Genomic DNA, 26169 nt, shown 5'->3' on the forward strand with positions numbered 1-26169 from the left:
ATAGATAACATCAAGAATTGCATCCTCGATTTGTAGTTGAAAGTTTCCATAGTAAGTGATGTTAGAATAACAAAAGTACACGCATTACAAGATAAAGATAAAAAGGGACTGCTAATTCAAAGGGACTCTTGGTCTAGAGCGTTTGCACTAAATCAAATACACCCCAAAACTTCTTACGGTGGGAGGCAAGGTTGGACCTCTGCATGCATTGAAGGAAAAGAGCTGTATCTAGCCAAAGGTGCCGGTGTCGAGTTTTACCAAACATCGAGCAAACAAAAAACTGAGCATATTCTGGCTAGTATTCTTCTCTCTCCCAACAAGTACATGAAGCTGAGGCATAGTTGGATGCTAGTATCCTAGCAATTTCCTTAGAAAGGACTCATCATTAATAGAGATTTTTAGTAGCCTCGCAAAATAGGAGGTATGATATGCATGCATGATTTTACATAAACCCTCAAAACATAGAATGTGTCGAGGATGATGATAGTTTATAAAAGGAAAATTACAAAAATATGTGTCTAATTATTATATATACATGATCTCTCCTCCACGAACATCATTTTCAGCACCTTTCCTTTCCTCCTCCAACTCCTTGTCCCGCTCCTTTTTTCTTTCATAATCATGATCATCCGTCTGAAGTTCGAACCGGCATATTGGACATGAGTTGCATTCATCCCCAGCCATGGTTTCAAACAGCCTAGATGGTATAGGTGTTTACAAGTCATTTCTTGCATCTGGTCTCCTATAGCTAGTTGTTCTCTGCACACATAACATTCTGCCACTTCACCAAGCTGCTTAAGCAGAGACTCCATCACATAATGTACAGGTAACTTTACAACCTCTTCTTTTGATGTTGGTGGGGTCCCATGGGGCATGACACTAGCCTCCTAAAGGGTTGCTTCTATTGCCTCCAATCTTGTGCCAAGTCACTAAACTGATTTTCCCTGCGCATCATCAGTTCCACGAGATCATCAGTCATGGATGGATCAAATTGAGAAGCATATGTTCCGGACGTTTAACCTTGGTTTGCATTTCTCTGTTCATGCTTTGACACTAAAGCAGCTAGCAAATCATGTGCCACTAGCCGTGCCACTAGCCAAGCTAGACGAGGCGGCTCTAGGTCTGGCTCTAGGTCTACCATTAGTTGTCCCTCAAACAAGAACCTGGACCTCTTGCTACCTGTTGCACGACAGGAGTTTCCTGCTGCAAATCTTCAATAATTTCACACGCTTTTGTGATATAAGACTAATTTAATAAAATGCGTATAATTTTACTAAATTGCCTAATTGGTAGACCAATTTGTTTTTAAACAAACTCACACTTCTTTGAAAATTCCCTCAATCGTATGTAATGTGCATACAACACTTCTATGTTTCGTACATAAAGACTCTCATGTCTTAGACACATCCTAACAAGATGTTGAAAGAGTTTCATGAAGTTTTTATGTCATATGCAAAAGTTATGCTTAAAATACTAGAATCTAAGCAGGAGCCACTTTAAGAGAACCAACCACTTTTGTGGCCCATTGCAATACTAGTGTTAAGATGGATTAACCATTAGTCAAGTATAGTAAAAAGCAGTAGACAAATCATACCTCAAGAATATCGTTGAGATGGTCATGAGGTAGTTGGGTATTCTTGAGATCATCATGCATTGGTCACATCACTTCATCATTGCCACTGCATATGTCATCAATGTAGTTGTAGTGGGTGCATATATCCAGAGCTTGCTGGCAAGGGGGAAGGGAGGGCAGCTCAAGGATGCTGCATTGTGAAGTTGAGAGGAGAGAGAGAGAGATAGTGTGTTTGTTCTTGCTTGCTTTAGGAACTTGTTTTTTCTTTCTTACAAAAGTGGAGTTGTTTCAAGATTTAGAAGTCTCTCATATAGAATTGTAGGCTTACGAGGTTGTGTGTTGACTTTTTTGCAAAATATAGGTGCCAAATTTGTGGTGGGCTATTTTTGAGAGGAGGTATGCCACATGGAATTGAATTATAAATGTTTCAAGTGTGAAGAGATTGCATGTGTCTCCAGTATTCAATTCCTAATGGTTCTAAAATCTCATTTTTGTCGATTAAGTGTCAAGTTCCTGATAGTGAAAGTAATGTGCATGGCATTTCACCGTTGTTGCTCTTGTATTAATCTGTTCGGATTTATCTTCGCTCGGTTTTTTTTTGCTCGATGATAAGAACCCCCCCCCCCCCCCCCCCCCCCCCCCCCTCTCCGTGTCGAGCTAGTAGGGTCAATAGGAGCAACACAGAATCATCTATAGTTGTGTGGCTATAGCAGTTTTCTCCTTGCACCAAATTTTGGTGGTGACCTACTGCACCTTCTACATGCTAGCTAGAATTTTTGTGGCTGAAAGCAATGGATTCAAATGGCCTTGTCCAAGCCACATAAACATGACCACATGCAAATGAAGCTTTGTCTTCATCTTTCTACACTTGAATGGACACATTGGCCTATTAAGTTGGCAGACTCGCTTTGCCTTCATCTTTCACCAGAATGGACACACTGGCCAATTATCTCCTATTTTAAAATTTAAAACACACATAAAATTGTAGATTGCCTTGGGGGGCGTGGAGAGAGAGAGAGAGAGAGAGAGAGAGAGAGAGAGAGAGAGAGAGAGAGAGAGAGAGAGAGAGAGAGAGAGAGAGAGAGAGAGAGAGAGAGAGAGAGAGAGAGAGAGACTTGTGCTTCAACGTTGGAGCATTGGAGGCTCACGCATTGATGCCTGGGTCTCAGTCAACAATGGGCGTGAAGATGTTGATATGGGTAAAATAATTCACAAGATATTGTTAGTCAAGAGTTGTTTGTTTTTTCTTACCAAGAAGCTCTAGGATGATGGCGATGCCTACATCTTTTTGGCATGTGGCATTATGCAAAATACTAATTCTACTTTGCGCTCCTTGTTCGAGTATCCATGACATGCTGCTCTCCACAAAGCTTTCTTTATGCATACATTATATATATATAAATAAATAAATAAATAAATAAATAAATATATGGATCAAAAGGAATGCTTAAATAATAATATTAAAATATATTTAAAAATCCTAAAGATTATGTAGACATTTCATAGGCTCCATGCCTGTAAGGCAGTGCCAATAAATCCCTTGCTACACATGACCGGCGGTCATGTATGATGTGGCTTCACTTGGGCAAAGACTTATGTGACTCCAAAATTGAGTCCGTTGGCTCTATGTCACATAGCATGGATGTCACCTACATGCAAAAGTGTAGCCTTTTGTTTGATAGTCGATCAGCAAGATCCGTGCCTCCATGGGTGAGGGTTTCCCGACTTGGGGAGGGTCCCCCACAACTGAGAGCATGTCTGGGTAGATGGCGTGACTGACTTTGCACTGAGGGCGTCTCCTCATTGGGGCATGTGAGTGCAACTACATTTCTTCCACCCTCGTGTGACATAGGCCTAAAGTTTGGAAAAAAAAGGGGGGGGGGGGGGGGGGGGGGGGGGGGGGGGGGGGGGGGGGGGGGGGGGGGGGGGGGGGGGGGGGGGGGGGGGTCTGGGGGGCTTGGACACGCATGGATCATAGGGGGGCTCCAAGCCCCCCCCCCCCCCCCCCCCCCCCCCCAATTCCTTTTCCTTTCACGCTTAGACATACCGTCCATTTGCTTTGTTGCTGCTTCTTGCCGCCGCCACCTGCTTTTTGCATACAACGTTAAAGGCAAACACGCTATGACCATTGATGAGCTCTAAAACCTAAACGTTGATCAAGTTATTGAGTGCCAACATGATGGTTCCAGTGCCAAGTATCAAGGGGGTTGAGTACCACAACCCTCTATTTCACATGGGGCCCACCTCTTGCCTCACCCTACTCATCCCTCACTTGGACAAGCTTCACCTGTTGACTACCTAAGAAGCACTACCAATAAAGTTTGAAAAAAAAGGGGGGGCTAGAGGGCCCTATCATCTGTGTGCGCGGATGATGGGGGGCTCTAGCCCCCCCCCCCCCCCCCCCCCCCCCCCCCCCCCCCCCCCCCCCTACTTTTTTTCATTTAAGTTGAACGAGAGAGAGAGAGAGAGAGAGAGAGAGAGAGAGAGAGAGAGAGAGAGAGAGAGAGAGAGAGAGAGAGAGAGAGAGAGAGAGAGAGAGAGAGAGAGAGAGAGAGAGAGAGAGATTGTGCTTTGACTCAAGAGTGGCCATGCCACAGAGTGGCCGTCTTATCTACGTGCACAAGGGCGTCATCATTGATATCAAGTCGTTCGGCAACATCTATCTCGCCTACACCATCAAGAAACACAATGAACCATTTGATGAGGGGCAGATGACGTAGATGACTGTAATGTTACATCCCAACCTCCATAAAGATCTTCACTATCTCAACAAAGAGCATGTTGTCTTGAGATGGATTCTTGTCAAGGACAAAGGCGATAGTTGGTTGCCTCATGAGGACGATTTTCCTCTTTCTTATGTGGAATCCTATGATGACCTTGCATTAGAGTCCCTTAGTTTGTCGAAACCCTCGGATGCCCTACCATCATCTGATTCTTGTATTGCTCTAAAATCCTATGATGATCTGTCATTTGATTCCCCTGATTCATTCTCTTTATTGAACGACTCTTGCCCTAATGAGGTGGATACTATCTCATCCATAGTATACATCAATGAGCTAGCATACATCCCAAATTCTTGCTTAGCATATCCCCTAATTCTTGGAATAGAGGCATACTTCTATTCTAGACAATACTCTTGAATCTCTTTTTGGTAAACATCAGCTAAAGCCGCTCAATTTGGTTTCTCAAAGTAATCTTTCAAAATGAAGACACTGGCAAATAAGTATCCCAAAGACTCTGGCAATAATCATCCGATGTATCTTTCGTAATCATTCTCAAGTAATGCCAAGCTCTGATGAAATCTCTTTCATATTTGTCTGATATCCAAGCTGACGTGAAAATTTTCTTGAATTTTGTCCACGTCTTTGATGCTACTCTGCGTAGCAACAAAGTAGTGCACCATGTCTGTGCAATTACTTTTGAGTAAGATGTTTCCCTTCACACCTTGGAGTGTTCCGTGAACCAACCTCCAAAGAAGGCGACGTCAAACTACTCTACAATCTCAAGATCTTGATGGGTGTCCAAGTAGCCTGAAAAAATATCAACCCTAACTGCTTGACCCCTTTCCTTGAACTCCTTGATCTCCTTGTTCATCTGTTCACTATCAGAAGAGGATGAGCTCGCCTCTTCTGAACTGCTAGATGACCTCCCATGCCTTCTAGATTTTTTTAGAAATCTGCTTTGCTTGCTTTTTCTCCGCATCTTCCACCTTTTCTCATCCTCTCTAGACCTAGAGGACAAAAAATTTCGAAACTCTCTAAAGACGAAAAAAAATTTGAGTCATCCTTGAAACGAGTACACTTCTTGGATCTATCAAAACCTGACTTTCGGCCTGAATAACCTGGGAAATCCACCAAACTCCTCTTCTTTCAAGAGTGCTTCAAGCCTTTCATTATCTGGTTTATCTTCTTTTCAAGAGTTTTGTCTAGCTCTTTTTGTGAGTACAGTTTCCTCTTTCCTGCAGTCGTTTGTACTTTCAAATTTCTTCCTATCTTGAGAGGAGAATCAATGGCCTCACACCATCTCGAGCGAATCTCATCCATGCATAATTCTTCAGGTGTTTTTCAAATCTCCGGTCTCTGGAGTACTTCATCAATCTTTTCACACACGTGTCAACCTGCAATTAATGTTTCTACAACACTCTGGAAAACCCTTGCCTAAAATTTGCCCAATTCTTCATTCTTTTCTTCAATTCACATGTCGCATTTCAACTTTTCTCTGCCTTCCCACCGAGAGGTGTTAACTCCGTCAGATTCTCCACAAAAACCCATGTGTACTCTTGGGTTCTTTATGGCTTATTGCCTTTAAGACGGAGCGATGAAGACAAGAGCGCACCTAATGCACGATGGAAAAAGGATGGGAGTGGCTAATAAGTCCGGGGTCACGACACGTAGATTCTTCAACAAACTCCAGCGTTGGGACACAAGATTCTTTAACAAACAAAGCTCTCGACTGCTTTGTCAGATTCTGGAGGATGAAGATTCTTTAACAAATAAATCTCTTGACTACTTTGTCAAATTCTCCTCGAGAATCAATGTGTGTTGCTTAAGGGATCGGATCCTCCGTAGAAGAAGAATCTTTATGAGCTTTGATACCATTGTAAGAGGCTTGGACACTCCAAGCAAGAAATTAGTAGCAACACACGGACATAAACTCCAAGATCATTGAACTTTGAGAGAGAGAGAGAGAGAGAGAGAGAGAGAGAGAGAGAGAGAGAGAGAGAGAGAGAGAGAGTCGACACGACACGATAGAGTTCCACGTCCAAAAGCACTGGCTCCAAAGATTGGCACCCCTTTCCGTATTTCTTTATTATTGATCACGTCAAGGTATAACTCCCAAGGAACCTCTACTCTCATATTTTGCATCCAGATGCTCTGCACAGTGAGGCCCAAGGGCTCTTTTAAACAGTACAAAGGGTGCCCAAAAGCTTCAAGTTCAAAAGCATCTTGGCCCAAAAAGCTAGCGCTGGGGCTGCCAATGCAATAGGTGGAAATCCGTACGGCCTATCACATGAGCAACATAAAGCATGAGCATTCATACAACTACCATGTCATCCTCAGTACGATTTGCGGACGTCCGTACAACTATCATGTGATTAGCATTCATGCAGTTCTTTTGTCCCTTTGCCCCATTGGATAGGACCCCATAAGTTAGTACAACTTATTAAGATTAGTGTCCTTTCATTTTTGGCCTCTTAAAATTATTCTGAAAGTTGATACAACTTCTTCAACATCTTTCATTAGGGCTCCAACTCCTCTCTGTCTGAAGTCTTTCCTTTAGATGCCACATCATCACTTTGTGACAGTGTACCTTGTGACAGTGTACCTTGGGGTGCATTGTGCACTTGGGTGCACAATGCACCCCAAATGCCTATTTTTGGCAACCCAGATGCAAAGGGTGGGTGTTTACTTCCCCACAATAGAAGCTTGTATTCTAGCTCTGAATATCAAACACCTTTTCAAGCCGATTCACCTCTACTGATTTCATATCATGCTAATGAGACATCTTAATAGAATTTAGGCCTTATCTAAAATAGACAAACCAAATTTGATCTTCATTTTAAGTTATAAAACCAAAATGAGTTAAGAGTAAGGATAGGATCAGAGCCATGTTAGATTCGAGTAAGTCTCCGTTAACAATCCTATGACATATGTCAAAACCAAAATCAGATTGTAACTCCAAAGCTACAGCCATATGTAAGAGGAGTCATACCCCTAACCAAATTTGTACTAGCATTTTAACCATTGAAGTGAAACTACCTTTTACTGTAGGTAATATGTACTAAGTATGTGCAAGAGAACCTAATTGAAGCATGAAGTTTTCACGTTGATGTTGTAGAGTGGGGAGATCCTCCTCGACAAGCATAAGCTGACTCAATAGTAGTCATGGCAAAGGTTTCAATGCACAAGGCATGTTGTGTTGTTGTAGCTAACATTCGGCTTACCGATATGGAGGTGGTAAAATGAATAAGGAGGGGGGGCGCTCTATTGGCACAAGTGAAACCACCTTGAGCAATGCAATTGCAACATAACTGTGTGTGTGGGATCACGCTATATGTGCATTAGAAACACATCTCTTAGGTTGACAACCCTCGTGACTAAGTCACATGGTCATGGGAGGGTGGGATAGTGCGGGGATTGTGGACCATAGATCTGGGTGGCGGAGCCGAAAGTAATCTTGGGTACCCTAGATTAATTTTGGTTGTACCCTAGATTACTTTTGGTTGTCACCACTTTGCAATACGTGTTTAAAGTAAATTAGGTCCCGCATGCTTCAGAACGCACGCAAGGCAAAGTGGTTAGGGCATGTGCCGCTCATGGGTGGGGTCACGGGTTCAAACCCCACGCCCACAAAATGGGGTACCCTAGATTACTTTCAAAACACTGGTACCTTAGATTACTTTTTACCCTAGATTACATAAGTAATTTAGGGTACCCGCATTCCAGATGTACGAACTACAATCCCCCCACCATAGATCCCACCCTCCCATGCCCGTGTGACGTGATCCTGAGGGTTGAAAACCCCTCTTGCATGTGTCAATAGTAAAGACTTGGTTAGTGGGTTATCCACAAGGGGATGGAGTGGATTCACCACCAATACAGCACCAAATAGGTCAGCTTTTTCTAATTTAACTTTCACCACTCGCATTTGTGAGTATTGAAAAAAAGAAAAAAGGTAGATCAAAGAGCTGGCAAGTAAAGAATTAGATAGACTTGGGAAAAGATGCAAAAACATAGCATCCAATTTGATATCCACAAAAAATGCACAATCTAACACCCTTCACATTGTTTCACCCAGATAGGATGCAAATTTAAAAAATAAGTTATAAAAAGGCAATCCAATATTTCTTGTCTAGCAAAATGTGTGTGAATAGGTGGAGAATTGATCCACGAAAGCTAAAATACACATGTAGTGGCCGAGCAAAATGCGCACTTGATTGTAAAGTTTTTTGAGATGGTCTGAGTAAAACCCATGGCTTCTTCTATTTGTGAGCATGTAGATGTGTGTGTTTAAGATTGATTATCTAACAAGTTTGGTTTCACAAACTTTTGAACCATATAATGGTACCTAGAGATCAGATAGTGTGTACATAACAAACCAAAAATATTTATTTATAGTAGACAAGAAGTAACCTTTCAAATTGACAAAGATAAGACTACAATTGACATTTAGACTTGACAGTTTGAAACAATTGTATTACTTGTGAGTATATAAAATTATCAAAGAGTTGTATACAGAAACAATCAAACGATGGATGATCTTCCGCTATTGCTACAATTGTTATTGTAATCCCAAGGAAGGAACCTTTTACCTGCCACCATCCAAGAAACACGAGCACGTCAGTAATGGCATTTACTTGGAAGACAGGTATCAATGATCCCTTCCCCTTGTTATCGGGGTCAAGAACTACAAATAAACAAACAACAAAGCAAAGATCTAAATATTAATTGTAAAGTAAAATAGAGAGAGTGTTGGAGATTCGAAATACTGCCAAGTGAGGAGTAATTTGATCCATGATAAGCCTTCATTTCATATAATCAAAAAGTCACATATATCCCCATTATCACATTACTGTTTGTGTTTGCATGTTTTAAAACCTCGTGCTTACAATTTCTAAGGAAATTTTGATAGCATCTTGGTCGTTCGAGGCAAATTTCAAATAAATCATTCATAGCCATAGCCCATGAAATCCTCACTTGAGGTTTTATGGATCAATCATAACTTTTAAAGCCAGTGCTCTTAACCATCAAATTTAGTGTTGTTAACCATGTATGGGACAATCCCGCAAGAAGTTCAACTATACACATGTGTTCGGCAACAAGTACAAAATTGAAGCCAACTAGATCTATCTTCTTAAGTCAAACTGTTATGCCAAGGGCAAACCCACGGGGGTCATAGACCCAGGCCAAGGGCCAACTGCTAGGTGTGGACAGGGGATTCTAAATCTGGATGGCCAAGGGCCTATATAAAGGGTGGTAGGGTGGAGAATCCTCATGGAAATTCCCTGGATTTTCACATTGGTATCAGATCTCTTAGTTTTTGGGGAAAAGAGGGTGTGTACTCTCTCTACATTTTTGCATGGTTTTCATGCATGCAAGCCGTGGAATAAGGCGTGGAAAAGACAACCCCGGAAAAAAATATGTGTGCAAGACCACTAAGGTGGGGAGGAAGCCAAAGCTCGACTAGGTCAAACGGCGAGTGCTTGGGCTCATTGGGTTTGCAGCGGCAAGAGGACCTTTCACGACCCTGTGGTGTGTCCAAAAATGCAACACACTGTGCACTATCTCCCTCTCGGTTCCTCACTCGTCAACTGTAGAGCACCATGGCTTCTTTGTGAAGGTATTTTCATACCTTAGGTGCACAAGGCCATACAATTTGGCCAAATTAATTTGATTAAGGATGTGTACACACCACGGGCACACACCCCTCAAGTAAGCATACCCTCTTAAGAAGGGTTCGATCAAGCTTGGCACGGTTGAGGCCGTACAAACTTATGTGCCGTCAAAGCCCGACACACAACGGATTTCTGGAGAACAAATTTAAGCGAGAAGATAGAAGTGTTTAAGGACTATAAGTTCCTTGTCGACCTCCTAAAAGAAAGTTGACAAAAGGGATACTTTCATTCGATCGACAATTCAAAACACGGCTTTGTCTTCAATCTCGGTCACTTACCATGTTCTTCACTAGATTTTGACAAGCTTTCACAACAATTCGGCAAAGTAGCAAAGTGATCTTTTGAAGGTTGTAGTTTTGTTTTTGACATCGACATCAAGCTTTGGCGGTTTCTACTTGGCGCAGTCAAGCACGATAGCTTCAACATCAATAATTATCTTTGATTTATCGAATAAATTAGCAAGGCTAATTAATTGCGGTTACGAGATTTCCTAAATGGTTTGAAAATGTTCTCAATCGGCGGCTTCTTCAAGGTATTTCTTGATTTTGGTTTAGCAAACTCTCCCTCATGGACCCCCTGCTTGACTCTCTGGACATGGGGTTGCCTGAGAATCATCTTTTTGATTTTGAACTTTCCTCAAGGGGATCGACGACTCCTCATCAGGGTGTCCTTGAAATTCCCGAGGATACCAACAATTTACCTGAAGCAAAGGAGTACGTCACGCGCCATGACCTCCAATAGTTTGATGATCAATTTCACAAATTGGCCGTTCGAGTTCAACTGCTTGCTACTCAAGTGTAGCAGCTTACGAAGTTGATCACCTCATACATCTCACAAGATGTACTCACTACTCATGGGTAAATGGTTGAAAAAGTCTCGATCAACGTGGCCAAGAGGAGACTTTCAATTACAAAGGTTAAGAGAGCAAAATTGCAAAAGTTAAGCTTTAATTGCATGGGACGACATCAGAGAAAACATTATCCCAAAGCATCAACTATCTTTTATATGTCATTAAGTAGGTATCTATTTGCTCAGCTCTTTGTATAAGATACAATAGACAGATAGATATAGCCTATGTAGTCTAGAAATTGCAAATTTTGCTTTCTGCTTCGATTCTCATAAGTGTTAACTGCTACATACATATGGTGATTATCCTTATGTCATTTAAATTTAGGTAAATCAATAAGATATGGTATCACTACTAGGCCACTTTGTCACTTTGTCACTAGGGATGCTTTTAAGCGTTGCATAAGCGACGAAAGCAACGTCACTATAAGAACGTCGGATAAGCAACACCAGTAGTGATGCAAAAATGTTGCATAGGCGACATAAAAAGACGTTGCTTGAGCGACGTAAAAATTAACCGGTTTCTTGCCTTGTTTACGTGATGTTATATTGAAAGTGTCGCTTAAGCGATGCTATTCTATTTTTTTTAACACATATTGGTGGCCAGGCTCCCATTCTAGGATTAATTACCAAGGCTCTCTCTCTCTCTCTCTCTCTCTCTCTCTCTCTCTCTCTCACCATGAGCCGAGATGTATATGACATGAAAAATGTATGCACAAACAAGTCTTGGGCTGATGTATGTGGTAAAAATGTGGTTCCTAATTCCTCACTCATGCAATCTATGGCTCAAAAAAATAATGTTGAGAATGTGGATGTGGAGGAGTTGAAGAAATGGGAGCGATGTTCCAACAACATTGTTATTCGTGGAATTTCCAAAGAGAAGTTAGAGACGCCTCCTTCTCTTGCCATTGTTATCGAAGATTTCTTCAAAAACCACTTTGGCATGTCCGGAATTATGGTCTATGGAGCACATAGAGTGGGCAAGCAAGGAGCTCCTGGCTTGGGAGAACGGCCAATTGTATGCACCATGCCAGATGAGACTGAACAAAATATTATCCTTGATAATAGTTGGATCAATTTGAGGGATACAAATGTTTTAGATGTGAAGATTGCACTATTAAGCAACAAAATATGTGTCGCAAGGCATATGAGGAAAATAATAAGAAAAACAAGGATATCTTTCACGAAGAAAATGTGCCCAAGGAGGAGGAAAGTCCCTCAAGCAAATAGGGATGTGCGACCTATGAGACCGAGTTACAATTGAAAATATGCTTTTGGAATTGCAATGGATACCCATGGAATGCAGGGGTTGGCATTGATGAATTAATAAGCAAAGCCGATGTTGTACTTCTTGTTGAAACTTGGGAGCATTATAAACAAAGGATTAATGGCTTGGAGGATTGCAATGTACATTCATTGATGTGGTCAAAGAATCTCAAGCAACGAAGAGGGCAAGGAGGGGTAGCATGTCTAGTTAAGAAAGGATTGGATATTTTGTTTCAATTGTGAAAGATGACAAGTACAAACGTTATGTATGGCTGAAAATTATGACCCCAAAAAGAGCACCCAATTTCGTAGCCGATTGCTACATTCCTCATCATGATTCCCCCTTTTATGCTTGCATGGATGAGCAACCAAATGCTAAAAAAATTACCATTTTATGGTTCACTCCCATGTATGACTTCTTTTTTTACTATTGAAAAGTTGGCCACTCGCAAAGCGGGAGATCTTCAAGGTATCAAGCCGGAAATGATCAAATGGACGAGAGATTTTACCCATGACTCGATGTGTGATATGTTCAACCTTGCACTTCAACATGGTATGCCTTATGATTGGAGTACTAATTCGGTTAAGACTTTGCATAAAGGAGGGGATGTAAAGAATGTAAACAACTACCGGACTATAATGATTGGGTCTCTCATGGAAAAGTTGTTTAGGTGCATAATGGAGATGAAATTGAGTGATTGGGCTAAAGAGAATGACAAGCGTGCAAAAGGACGAGCAGGTTTTTGTCGATGCCATAGCACCATTGATCATCTTGTCACTCTTCGTGTTCTCATGGAGGAAAGTTGGTTGAAAGGCAAGCAATTGTATTGTTGTTTTGTGGACTTTAAGAAAACCTTTGATATGATTCCACATAACAATTTGTGGAGAAGGATGGAAGAACTCCAAGTGCCAAGTGAGTTTATGCTTGCGGTTTTTCAAATCTATGAGAAGGTGACATGTCAATTACGCATGGGAAGAGGAATTTCAAAAAAATTGTAAGCACTATTGGGGTTAAACAAGGATGTCCATTGTCACCAACGCTCTTTGGTCTATGCATCAATCAATTGGAACAAATGGTAAACTTTATGCCAGAAGAAGGCATTTAAGAGGTCACTATTTGCAATGAGGTAATCATGATTTTTTTGTATGCGGATGATGTAGTGCTTCTAGCGCACACTTTAGAAGATGCACAAAAGCTGATGGTTATCCTTGAGAACTTTTTCTTGCATAGTGGGCTGATTGTAAATGAATCCAAAACAAAGGTTATTCTAGTGAAAACAAACCATAAGGAGAAGCCATGCATTGTGTACAACAATGAGACACTTGAAGTTGTTGAGAGCTTTAAGTACCTTGGCCTTGAGGTTCCATCCAATTTTAAGTGTCATGAATGTGCCATGGGTAATTTGGAAGTGGGAAAGAGAGCATATTATGCATTTTAGAACGTGTAATGCGGAAAAACATCAAGTGTTGGGTTCTCAAGAAGTATCTTTTTGATGCATTGGTGACACCGGTTCTTCTTTATAGAGTTGAAGTGTGGAGCGGGAGCATCTCAAAGTCTACTTGGAAAGAGTTTGAGAATGTCCAAAAGTGTTTTCTTACAAACTTTCTCCAAGTTAAGACACAAACACCATATATGCGCCTACTTCTTGAGTCGGGATCTCTTCCAATTGAGATTATGGGCATGGAAAGGGTTGTGGAGTACATGATAAAGGTGCGTCAAAACCCCTCACATCGACTTCCTACAATTGCATGGAAAGCAAGCAAAAAAGTTCAAAAGATGCATAAAAGCAATATTTTGAGCACGAGATGGATGCAAGACAAAAACAAGTGGTTTGGGAGATGGGATGCATTACACTTGCTACATGATGCTTCAATTGACCCCCCAGTGAATGAAGCTTTTCTACAACGCCAATGTTTTACGGCTTGGGAGAAATCCGGTGGGTCAAGCTCCGCCCATATTGCCCCCAACTACAAAACCATGTTCTTCGCTGAAAGAGGAAACCATACTCACACTTACATGCTTGAGCCTATCCCCTTGTCGGCGATACGCACTATTGCAGCCATTCGGCTTACCTCCCATTCCCTTTGATGCAAGACAGGGCGTTGGGGCAATGGAGAAGAGTCAAATCAACTGTGAACATTATGCTCACTGTTGCAAGTTTGAGAGTATGAGTACCACACACTATGATAGTGCTCAGATTTTGGTCACATCCGAACTTGCTTCTCTCATATTTTCAGCCATGACTTAGACCTACACACTTTCCTCTCCCAGCCACAAGGCGGGCTCTCCACTACGACTCTCACAATTTTGGAGCATCGAGAGTCACTTATCAGCCATACATACTACATCACATGTAACTTTGGTCCCATAGGTCATATTTGACCTCCGAGAACAATAATAAAATCTCTCTATCTCTCTCTTTCTCTCATTTTCTTCCCACCTCTGCACATGCTCAAGGTTTCCATGGATCCTACACGTTTTCATCCTCCCTAGCCTCATTAGACCTATCAAGTGGTATCAGAGCCAGGCGGGTGCAGAGGTCAAGGCGACATTGTACACTATGTCTTGGAATGCTGCCTGCGGGGTAGGCGCCTTTCAAAACACCATCCTAGCTTTTTGTGGCACCCAAGCATTCTAAAAAGCTACCCAACACAGTGACCAAAGAGCTTGAAGTTGTGGATGGTGTTGTGTACTCCTTGCATGTTTTAAAACACTGCTCAAAGCGGTGGTATTCAAGAAGGGCGATGAAGCTCTCTTCGCACTAGTAACCACAACCTCTCAAAACACAGGCAGTTTTGGGACTATTAAGGTGCAGGTTGAAACACTTCATGCAAAGTTGGCATTTATTGGTTAAGCTTGTTATAAGAGCTACATTTTGAAACGCCATCTAAAAACAAGAGCTCAACAAAGAGGTCTAATTGTCGACAGTGGCCATAAACTTCTCAAAATTCCCTGTGAGTGATATATGCTAAGCAAGGATGCACGAAGGGAACATTTTTACCAAGTTTTTTTTTAAAGTGCCACTATAAATTGTCAGTTTTTGGGGGTGAGCTTAATAGCATCCGACGGATAAAAATTTACATGCTCTTACAACATATCAAAGAAGTGCTACAACATGGAGGATTTTCTGAAAGTGGTTGATACATTTGAAAAAGACCCGGTCTCTTTCAACTCATTTTGGGTTTTTTGGCAGTATTCTTCAGCTAGTCTTTAGTCCATTTGTCCTAGCCAAAAGTCATGTTTTTTTTCATTTCTTTATGTTGTCATAGGTCTGTTATGGTTTTGTCTGTTGTCAGTTATTGTCATCCCAAACTTTTGTACAGGTTATAGACACTACCACAAAAAACAGAAGTGGTAAGACCTCCCATTTTTGTTTGGTCAAGTTCTTGTTGTATCACTCTGATTGTTGTTTGAGGGAAGTACACACACACACCTATGTTGTTGTCAAGGGAGGAGCTTCTACTCATAGTTTCAAGTGATTGAACTTTGTCATGGTCAATGCCAAGTCCATTGTCTGTGGTTTTGGCCTGAGGGGGGATTGTTGGGGTTTTGCAAGCCCAAGTCATGATGTCTACACCCGTGTGAACGTATCCTAAGGCATGCATGCAACATTAGTTAACTGAGGCTAAGTTTTCATGGCAAAGAAGTTCTATATATAAATGTAGTAGTCTTTTAATAAAAAAAAGAGTTGTTCTATTTTTGCATTGAGTCGACATGCTCTCTCTCTCTCTCTCTCTCTCTCTCTCTCTCTCTCTCTCTCTCTCTCTCTCTCTCTCTCTCTCTTCCCACCTCTGCACATGCTCAAGGTTGCTATGGATCCTACACGCTTTCATCCTCTCTAGCCTCAGTAGACCTATCAAAAATCAAAAGTATCAATGATTACGGTATGGTGTTTTCTTCCTTGACACTGTGCGATTAAAGAAAAATGGTTAAAATAAATTGAATATGAACAAAAATACTTGACAATATAAACAAAAATGATTGAAACAAACTGAATATGAATGAAGAAACTTAACAATATTATACAAGTAGACTAGAACTGACTGAAGGAGACTGAATATATAAATCATCAATGTATGTATACATACAATGTCAATACCCAAACATGATCATCTATCTAAATGCCACTAAAGCTATGTATCAGTATCGGACTCGTTCGCATGATCCTCCTATCCCCCAACATGTGAAGACAATCCAGCGCGTGTCCGCTGCTCGTCTATCCTCCTACCCTCCTCCTCCCTTTCCTCCTCTCTCGCAACAAGCTCGAGATCGCTCTCGCCATGAACCTCCTACATTCATAAAAGTTAAATTAAATCTATTGACAATAAAAAACTAATTTGAAAATCGTTTTAACTTAAAAAAATAACCCAAAGTTATAAATATTACTCGCAAAAGGGCGTAATGGTGGAATGATGCATTGCTTGGTATGTCGCTATCTTGATCTTTACTAGAGCCAGAGGACTACCATAATCTTTGGTCTGTACAAAACAGATCCAAAGTTTAGGGTTGTTCTTATTCACATCATTCTAAAAACTATGTTATGAAAATCTATAAATATATTTACGAAAGTGGCTATGATGTCGGTCTTGCCCATGTGACTCGAGTGGGACATGTGGTCGCTTGCCACTCTACCCAGTGCTTCTTACATTGCATTCATTGAAAATAAAATGATATATGTAACATTTAATGGTCTAGTAACTTGTGTGTAGTGGAAAATAACATAGACATAGTGAGCATTTCATTAGAATAGATTCCTAATGAGCATAGAAAGAGTGCTTGTATGGGGAGAGAGAGAGAGAGAGAGAGAGAGAGAGAGAGAGAGAGAGCAACAACAGCATAACACCTAATTAGATAGGCATGAACAATACTTCAAAATGAGAGAGAAATTAAGCTATTGACAACAGTTGAGGACCGGATTTACATGGAGCCAGTCCCCCCTCCAAAAGGCTTTATATTATAGGTTTCCCCCATCAAGGGAGACATTTTACAAATACAGTACTTTGTGTTCCTTCAATAACTTACTGGTGCAATGAAGATGGAAGCTTCAAGAACCAAGCTCACACTTGTAAAACACAACATCAATTCCCTCATGGTCTCAGAACGAAGACCTCACACACCTTCGAAGATGGTGAGAGCTAGCGGGGTATGAGAGTAGATCGACAGGAAGGAGTATTCTTACGAGAAAGAAGTATGTCTCCTCACATAATCACTCATAATAGCTTAGCATAGCTTAGTAATTAGAATGGTCTAGGAGATGAGCATGCATTGGAGCTTGGATCTTGGTTGGATTTGCATCACAAAGCCAAGAGTTGTTGGTGTAGGCCTCCCTTCTCACAAGCTTGGAGTAGGTGATGAGCTGAAGGAGATAGTCTTCTTTACTCCACACATCAAATTTTGTGAGTGTGTGTGTGATAATGCCTTGCCAAAATCAGCCCCCTCTCTCTCTTGGTCGACCCCTCTTGGTTTTTACTCATGTTGGCATCCTATTGGACCCTGCAAAGCTTAGCCAATGATAATTAAGAAACATAAGTGATAGCCTTGTGACATGTGTCCCCCTTTCCCCTTTTGTAAGAGCTTTAGGTATTTAATTAATGCAATTAAACTCTTATTGGACTCCTTAGTCTTCTGGCCAATCGGAATCAAGCAAGCCCAATGCCCCCTTGGGAGACTGTCCAATAGTCTTCTAGAGAGCTTAATTTCTACTGGTTCTTTTATCAAGTGTTTTTAAATGAATTAAATTAAATGTACTCTAGCCTAATTCTCATTGGTCCACCTCTATGGCCATCTAATAGGATTTGAATGCACCTTGGGGGCAACTAGGCTAGGGAGCTGACATGTGTCCCCTATTCCCTTTGTGTAAAGGGAGCTTGCTAGAGAGTGTGTGTGTGTGTGTGTTTCTCTCTCATCCCCTACTTAAAGGGCTCGCCCCCTCCAAGATAGGGATGTGGGAAGACTTTTGAGTCTTCCCACAAGCATCCAATTTACCTAGATTTTGACCATTGAACATAACTTTTGAATTTTGGAACCTTATCATTTTGGAAGTCTTAATGGGCTGAACCTTAGGGTCTTTGAAGCCCATTGTTGCACATTTCTCTTTTGCAGATGGGGCCTCCTTTGCATCCCTATTTTCCCTCCTTTGGATCCCTACTATGATTGGTCTGCCAGCTTAACCAATATTCTAGATTTTCTCCCCTCGTACTTCCCGATATTAAATGATCAGTTTAATATGAGAAAATCATTTAAGAGGATTAAATATTAGTTATTATGACATTACCTCTCTCTTAAAATCATAGTCGTCCTTGCCTATGGGGTAGAGAAGATAAAGCCTATTCATTAGTCCTTTTTCTAGCAGGTAGAGGATCCCTATCTTACCCTACGACATCGTTCCAGAATTGATGACTAATCCATTTGGCGCTTGAGAGCCTAAGTTGCCGCAAGCATGTCTACGCATTAGTCCTATCTATCTTCCATAGTAGAGTAACAAGCTCTACTTGGTGTTTGGAAGACGTCGTCTCCGCAAACTTGATCCAAAGCATGCATACTTCTTAACATTTGTGCATAATAAAGAAAAAGAGAGTCTTATAAGACAAAAATTATGTTCATATTAAACATTTTTACATTTTCTTACTCTAGGGAAGAATTGACAAGGTTTAGGTTATTCTTTAATTGTATGCCTTGCATCCATCTAGCATTTATGTTCTTAAACTTAATAAGATACCATCAGATAATCTTACCGCCTCTCAATACCTTGTCTTCATGTCAGAGAATGGACTCGGGATGCAACACCTCTTCTTGGTCCTTGATCTCCTATGGGTCTTCAGTAGTTGGTTCTTGAGGTGGCTCTCCTTTGTAAGGCTTTAGTAGGCTCACATGAAAAGCATTGTGTATGAGCCAATGACTGGGCAACTTAAGTTCATAGGCCATCTCATTGATTTGTCTAAGAATCTGGAAGGGATCATAGTACCTTTTTGCTAACTTAGCATAGTACTTTTGGTGTCCCGTAGGATTCTTGCCCGTTGTGTGCCTTAATCGAGCCTTGGGAAATTTAAGCAAGACCCAATCATTTTCTTTAAAGGCTTGGACTCTTTTGTGCTTATCGGTAGTAGCCTTTTGACTTTGCTATGAGATAGAGATAGCATCCTTAATCTTTTGGAAAGATTCTTGTAGCTCTCGGTTATACTCATCTGCAACAAAGATCTTCCCTGTACCTTAAGTAGCAAGGGACTTTTGGATCTTCCCTCAATTACCTCAAAAGGTGCTTTTCTCATGGAGGTATGTACAGTATTATTGTAGACATACTCCACTAAGGGTAAATACTTCTCCATTGGGACCTTTGATCTACTTTCGTTACGTAGGCTTTTAGTAGATCAAGGATTATTAGGTTAGCTATTCCACTTTGGCCATCCGTTTGCGGGTGATAGACCGAAGAGAAGTTTAGCCTTGTCCCTAAATTCTCAAAGAGACCCTTCTAGAAATTACTAGTCATTCTAGGAACTCTATCCAGCACTATGGACATTGGCAAGCCATGGTACTTGAAAATTTGTGATATGAAGAGGGTTGCCATTTGATGGGCTTTGATAGTCTTTTTGACATGTATAAAATGAGGTTGTTTGTTGAACTTGTCTACTATCGTCCTTATTCCCGTATTGCCATGGATAGACTTAGGCAATCCAAAGATACAATCCATGGATATGCTCTCCCATGGTGATTTAGGGATTGTCAAAGGTTGAAGCAATCCAGGTTGCTTCCCTCTATCAAAATTCGTCTTTTGGCATACCACACATTTAGAAACATACTCTTGTATATTTGCTTTTATGGCAGGCCAATAGAAATTATGTTTCTATTGGCCTCATATTTCTATTGGCCTACCATGAAAGCAAATATTTCTATCCCTTTTAGGGTAGACTGAATCCCTCTACGCCCCGCATAAGGCGGGGCATAAGGAGGAGCATGAGATTCATACATTACTTTCTCACGTAGTGAGTTAGTAACGCATAGCCTATTGCCATAGAGAAGATAACCATCTTTGTTTGGTGGATACAGCGATCTGACACATGACAGACGGATATACACCAAACCGTGTAAACACTCACTGAATTTTTTGAAAGAAGCCGTGTAAATTCAGCTAATGATGATTTGTAATTGTAATATTTTGACATACCCTCTTAGCCTCGCTGAGTCTACACCCTTGTAAATGGCCAAATGGCCGTGGGAAAGTTTCCTTAACCTTTAAGTCAAAACCCTTAGTTTTAGACTAAAGGGATATCATTAGCTAAGGAGAGTTTTTAAACATGCACTGTGAGAAGCTTCTTGCTGCTACAAATTGTGATCCACTTTTCTCCTGACCGGAAATCAGAATTCATTTTCGAATAGCACATTGTGTACCTTGTCTCTTGCTCTATAATTTAAGTATAGCCAGTTTCAATACTGATGTGGTTCATGACGCATCGCTACTGAGGCGGTCCGGGGCGGGCAACAAGAGAGGCAACCTCTAAACACCCCTCAAGGCTCCCGTGCTACTCAATTGGGGCTGGGGCAACCACAAGCACAACACAAAAACCAACCCATAGCCAAACCCAAACAAGATAGGGGCACCACCTAGTTAGAGAGCGAACTAGGACGCAAAAGAGGAGAATCCCTTAGCAATACAAGCAAGAAGGAAGGGTACACTATCACTAATTTAAATGCTACAAATACACACACCAAACACACAAGAAAGAGAGAGATCTTTATGCAAGAATTTAGCTTCAATTTTAATGATTGACGTGGGTGTATGAACAGCTTGGAGGAGAGTCAAGAGACACGATTAAGTTTGATGATGTTGCAAACTACACATTATCTTAGGGTTATGGGAGACCTCTCACCATACAACCCTCTTATAATGTTTTCCCAAGCAAAAAACACAAACACAAGAGCTCTTGAGTCACATACAAGCAGATACTACAAAAGAATCTCAAAATGAAAACGCGTCACCTTAAACCAAACGAGATGAGGTTGCCAAGCGTAAATTGGAGAGACTCAAGAGAGTTTTGACCCGCGATTTGCACCCAACTTATTGATTAAATTGATGCACAAGAGTAGGTACAACTTTGATTGGAAGTTATGAATCACTCACTCCCTTGCAATGTTACAACTAGCTCAAAGAAGCTTTCCTATACACCACATGTAATGGTACATAGAGAGCTCACTCTCACTCCCTAAAACTAAGATGGTGAATGGCACGCTCAAAGTAGTGAGCAATAGTGTAGGGATTCTTGCCATTTACAAAGGGAGAAGGGCTCTATTTATAGGTGAGGAGAGCCCTAATTAGGATTATACCTAATCAACATTTTCATAGAAAATCATGTTTATGAATTTTTTTATATGTTTTTATGAGAGTGGGGCTCTCTTGTCTCTTGAGTCACATGGATGTGGGCTCAAGAGGAGAGAATTATTGAGGTGAAATAGAGAAGATTCTAGAGAGGTGAGTGAATTTTTGTGTGAGGTTGCCTACTCCACGGTAGAGTAGAGTGGGTGCAATTTACAAAAAAGGGTTAGCAGTTAGTGTTAGTAGTTTGAAGTTAGTAGGATGGGGTAAAATTACATGGCATATGCACTCAAGGTGCATTATATGATTTATACAATGATAAAAAGTAAGAGAAGGATGAGAATATACACAATTTGGTGGAAACCACAAGATGTAAATGAAATTTTCCACCTTCTCCTCCAGTGAATGAAGCGGTTGTAGAACTTTGTCGGTGCAGTTCTTGTGACCATGGGGAAGTTGAATTCTCCATGATCAAACTCCTCCTTTTGCAGGGCTTGAGCTTGGTTATTTGACGATTTTTTCTCTTTTTATGGAAGGATGAAGAGGTTATGGTAATATGAATTTGATTCTAGAGAGAGAAATTGAGTTATATGTGTGTAGAGATGATAATCTTTTGAGCTATGGAGTAAGGAGAGATGGAAATGATGAAGAAGATGAAGTAAGCCATGAAAGTTGCAGGTTTGAGTGAGGGATGGAGAGGAATGAGTGTATGTGTGTGGAAGTGGGAAAGGAGGTAAGAGAAGACTATAGGTTACTTTGTGAGAAAAGTGGGCAGACTGGGGTCCACTCAAAAAATCATAGCTGGCCGGTGGTTGCTCCAAAAATCACCAAAATTTTTGAGGTGATTATTCAGCTTTTGTTCCACATTTTCTCTTTTGACCACCGCTCCAAATTCGGAGTGGAGATGGGTGCCAAAAATCTCACCAAAAAGCCTGTTTTTTATGCCTGCAAAAGTCTTTTAGTGGCCCCCTTCTTTGTTGAATTTGTACAATGCATCCAAGAGTGAGCCCCTCCTTTGTCATATCATAATACAAAGCATCCAAGTTGCCCTTTACACATGCATGGAGGAGGATTATTGGTGAATAAAGCAATATATACATGGTGGGACTAGTGTATGGACTATTCATGGATTTTAGCTCAATGAGCACATGGTGTTAGAATATTGAGTAAAAAATAAATAAATAAATATGGAGGAATTATGGATATAGAAAGATATTGGAATCATATGATATGGTCCCACTTTGTATTATTTTGGGTGAAAGAGGAAAAGGTATGCAAGTAAATGAAAATAATATAATAAACATGACTAAGAAAGTAGAAATCAATTTTTTTGTTTTCACGAGGGTGAGGGTGAAAATGTGGGGGTGATTTGTATAAAAGAAAAATATGAGGTTAGAGTATGTACACATTGGCAAAAAATACACTTATGGTGCAAGAGGATGAAAGAAGGCATACATAAGTTTAATAAAACACACACCTAGGTATAAATATTTAAATAAAATATCAAAATAATTATAAAAAATCCCTATATTTAGGCCATATATATAATGAAATATTTACACACAAAGAGGCCATGATATACCTTTTTTTAATTATTTTTTTATTTTTTTGTCTCAACTAGCCCAGTGACTAGCTAATTGAGGGTTTTTAAGAAAATACGAGAAAAGTCCCCTAACTCACACATGCCTATATACAGTGAAATGGTAGGGATAGCCATAGTGTTTGGGTGAATTTGGTAGGGTGAGGTAGCTCACTATGACAATTTATAATAGCCGAAAAACGGCTATCATTAGCCCTCCCCCAGGATGATGGTATATTCATGTACCATCATAGAGCATCTTTTCCAAAGAGAGTGCGTCAGAGTCCTTGACGAGATCTTCATTGTTTATCCCCTCAAAATTTTGGCTAGAGTTACACTCATGCTTCATGTAACAATACTTACATGAGACAGTGGCCTTTGGACAGATCTTTGGTAGATCCTTTGGTAGAAGGCGACTCAAATAGGGCTTCAAGCGATACCCGTTTACCTTCCTAGAGTGCTCTTTCCCATTCAAGTCCATAAGTTGATAGTAACTTGAATTGAAAGCCTTCTTAACTATGTATGGCCCCTGCCATCTAGTTTCAAATTTGGCATCAAAACGATTATCGAGTCGATTGTCATACCTTAGCACAAGATCTCCTTCATTGATGCCTTTGTCCTTTAGTTTCTTATCGAGCTTTTCTTACACTTGTGTAGCATTCCTCTTGTAGCACTCGTAAGCTGCTTCTCTTTTCCACTCAAGATCCACTAACGTAAGAAGTCGATCCATCCATACCTCTTGATCATTTTGTGCACCTTTGCCATGAAGCCGCATTGTTGGAATGTTGAGCTCGATAGGCTGCAAAGCCTCTTGACCATAGACCAAGTGAAATGGTGTGAACTCCGTGGCTTCCCTATATGTGGTTCGATATGCCCACAAGGCACCATCCAAGAAGTCATCCCATAACTTTGTTTTGTTTTGCACCATCTTTCTAATGATGCCTACAATGACACCGTTAGCCTTCTCCACCAAACCATTTGACTGTGGGTAGTATGGTGTGCTATGACGATGTAGAATGTGAAGCTCTTCACAAACTTCTGTGAGTGAACCCTTCTTGAACCCTGGACCATTATCCGAAACAATCTCTAGAGGCGTGCCAAATCTACAACAAATATTAGTGTAGACAACCTGCTCACTGTTTTCCCGTTTACCCTTGCCACACTTTGTGCTTCCACCCACCTAGTCATATAGTCTACAGCCACTAGAATGTAGAGTTTACCATTTTTTGTCCTAGGCAGAGGACCCATAGCATCAATGTCCCACATTTCAAAGGTTCCATTTGCAAGAACTATTTGCCTCGGGCCATGCACCAGCCTTCTATTTCCATTTATCTGACAATTGTGACAACTTTTACACCAATATTGAACATCCACATGCAAACTTGGCCAAACATACCCCGCAAGCAAAATCTTCTTCACAGTTAATTCTTGGGCAAAATGACCACCACATGCCTCTTCATGCAAACCTTTTAGAATGGCTGGAATTTCCTCGATAGTTGGTATTCTTCTGCACACTTGATCCTTCCCTCTTTGATAGAGGGAGCCTTCTAGGAAGAGATAGAAACTTGCCTTCTTCATGAGTCTCCTTTTCTGAGCTTTAGTGAAGTCTTGTGGAAACTCGCCCTCCAAAATGTAGCCAATAATGGGAGTCAATGACTCCAATCCCTGGTATCTTGGTTGCTTCACAGCAGTTGCCACCATGATGACCTGCACTTCTTTCTCAACACATGTAACCACTTGCTGTGCAAGTAAATCGGCATTTTCATTCTGTTTCCTAGGAATATGATATAGTTGCACTTCTTCAAACTGATTAAACATCCTACGAATGGCATGAAATTTTGTCCTTAAGCTTTCATTCTTGCATGCCCAAATGCCTAAAATCTGTTTAACAATGAGAAGTGCATCTCCTTTTACCATGAGACGTTGTATACCTTGGCCAATGCACATCTTCAAACCATGATGTAGTGTGTCGTATTCTGCTTCATTGTTGCTAGTTGAACCTGGTAGATTGACCTTCTCTTTCATGACCACCTCTCCACTTGGGTTGAGCAACACTAGCCCTCCCCGTGCTTTCCCTGTGGCTCGTCGAAAAGCTCCATCAAAGAACAAGGTAAAAGCATTAGGAACACTTTTTGGTGGTGGCAATGGTAGGGTCTTTACTTGAGGCACCTTAATTTCCTTCTCATGTACCCTATAAGTGAGAATCCTTGCCAATTGTGCACGCACACTATCTTCTACCTTGAAAGAGTATGGAACTCTTGCAACTCCATAATCCACTTTGAGATCCTAGTACTAAGATTCATTTGAGATGACACCCAAGGGAACAAATTTTTTGCAGTGAGAATTACAAAAGGTTTTGGTAGCAGGTAGGATCTAAACTTTCTCACCGCAAACATGAGAGAAAGCATCATGAGTTCTGCTTCTGTGTAGCCTCTCTCCAAAGCATTCATGACCCTACTAGCAAAGTAGATGGGTCACATCCTGGTACTGTGGGGATCTTGTTGTAGCAACACAGCACCAATTGTTTCCCTTCCAACACTAGAGCTAACAAAGAATGTGTACTCCCAAAAAGGAGGCATGAGTGTTGGTAGCTCTGACAAAATGACTTTAATGTTACAAAAGTACTTTTCAAGCTCATCAGACCATGCAAATTCTACTTGTTGTGTCGACTTTTGCAAAGGATGAAGCAACTCCGAAGCTAAGTGAATAAAGCATGACATACACTTCACCTTTTGAATGAATGAGATGACCTCTTTGAGATTCTTGGGTGATGGGAGCTCAATAAGAGCCTTTGCCTTTGAAGGATCCACCTCAATGCCTTTATAGAAAACCTTGTGACCAAGCAAGATCACTTCATCCTCACCTATGTGACACTTGTCGGGGTTGAGTTGACCTCCCATGTCGTAGAGCTTCTTTAAACCTTCTTCTACCCTTTGTAGATGCAATGATTTTGAGCTATAAATGCAAAAATCATCAATAAAAACCCTAATGGACTTTCCAAAGAATGCTTGAAACACCATGTTCATGAAGCGTTGGAAAGTTGCAGGAGCATTTGTCAGGCCAAATGGCATGACTCTAAAAGCATAACAACCCCAAGGAGTGATGAAGGTTGTTTTCGATTGGTCCTCCAATGCAATCCCTATTTGAAAGTAACCTGAGTAGCCATCACACACTGTGTACTTCTCATGACCAACTACCTCAT

The 26169-nt window shown here is 40.9% G+C and overlaps 1 pseudogene; it reads right to left on the reverse strand.

Annotated features, from left to right (window-relative positions):
- Positions 1-525: 525 nt before the first annotated feature.
- On the reverse strand, positions 526-9102 carry LOC147431955 (E3 ubiquitin-protein ligase AIP2-like; annotated as a pseudogene).
- Between the last annotated feature and the right edge of the window lie 17067 nt (positions 9103-26169).

Source organism: Adiantum capillus-veneris, chromosome 21, assembly GCF_014529385.1.
Source record: "Adiantum capillus-veneris isolate H3 chromosome 21, ASM1452938v2, whole genome shotgun sequence".
Classification (NCBI taxonomy): Eukaryota; Viridiplantae; Streptophyta; class Polypodiopsida; order Polypodiales; family Pteridaceae; genus Adiantum; species Adiantum capillus-veneris.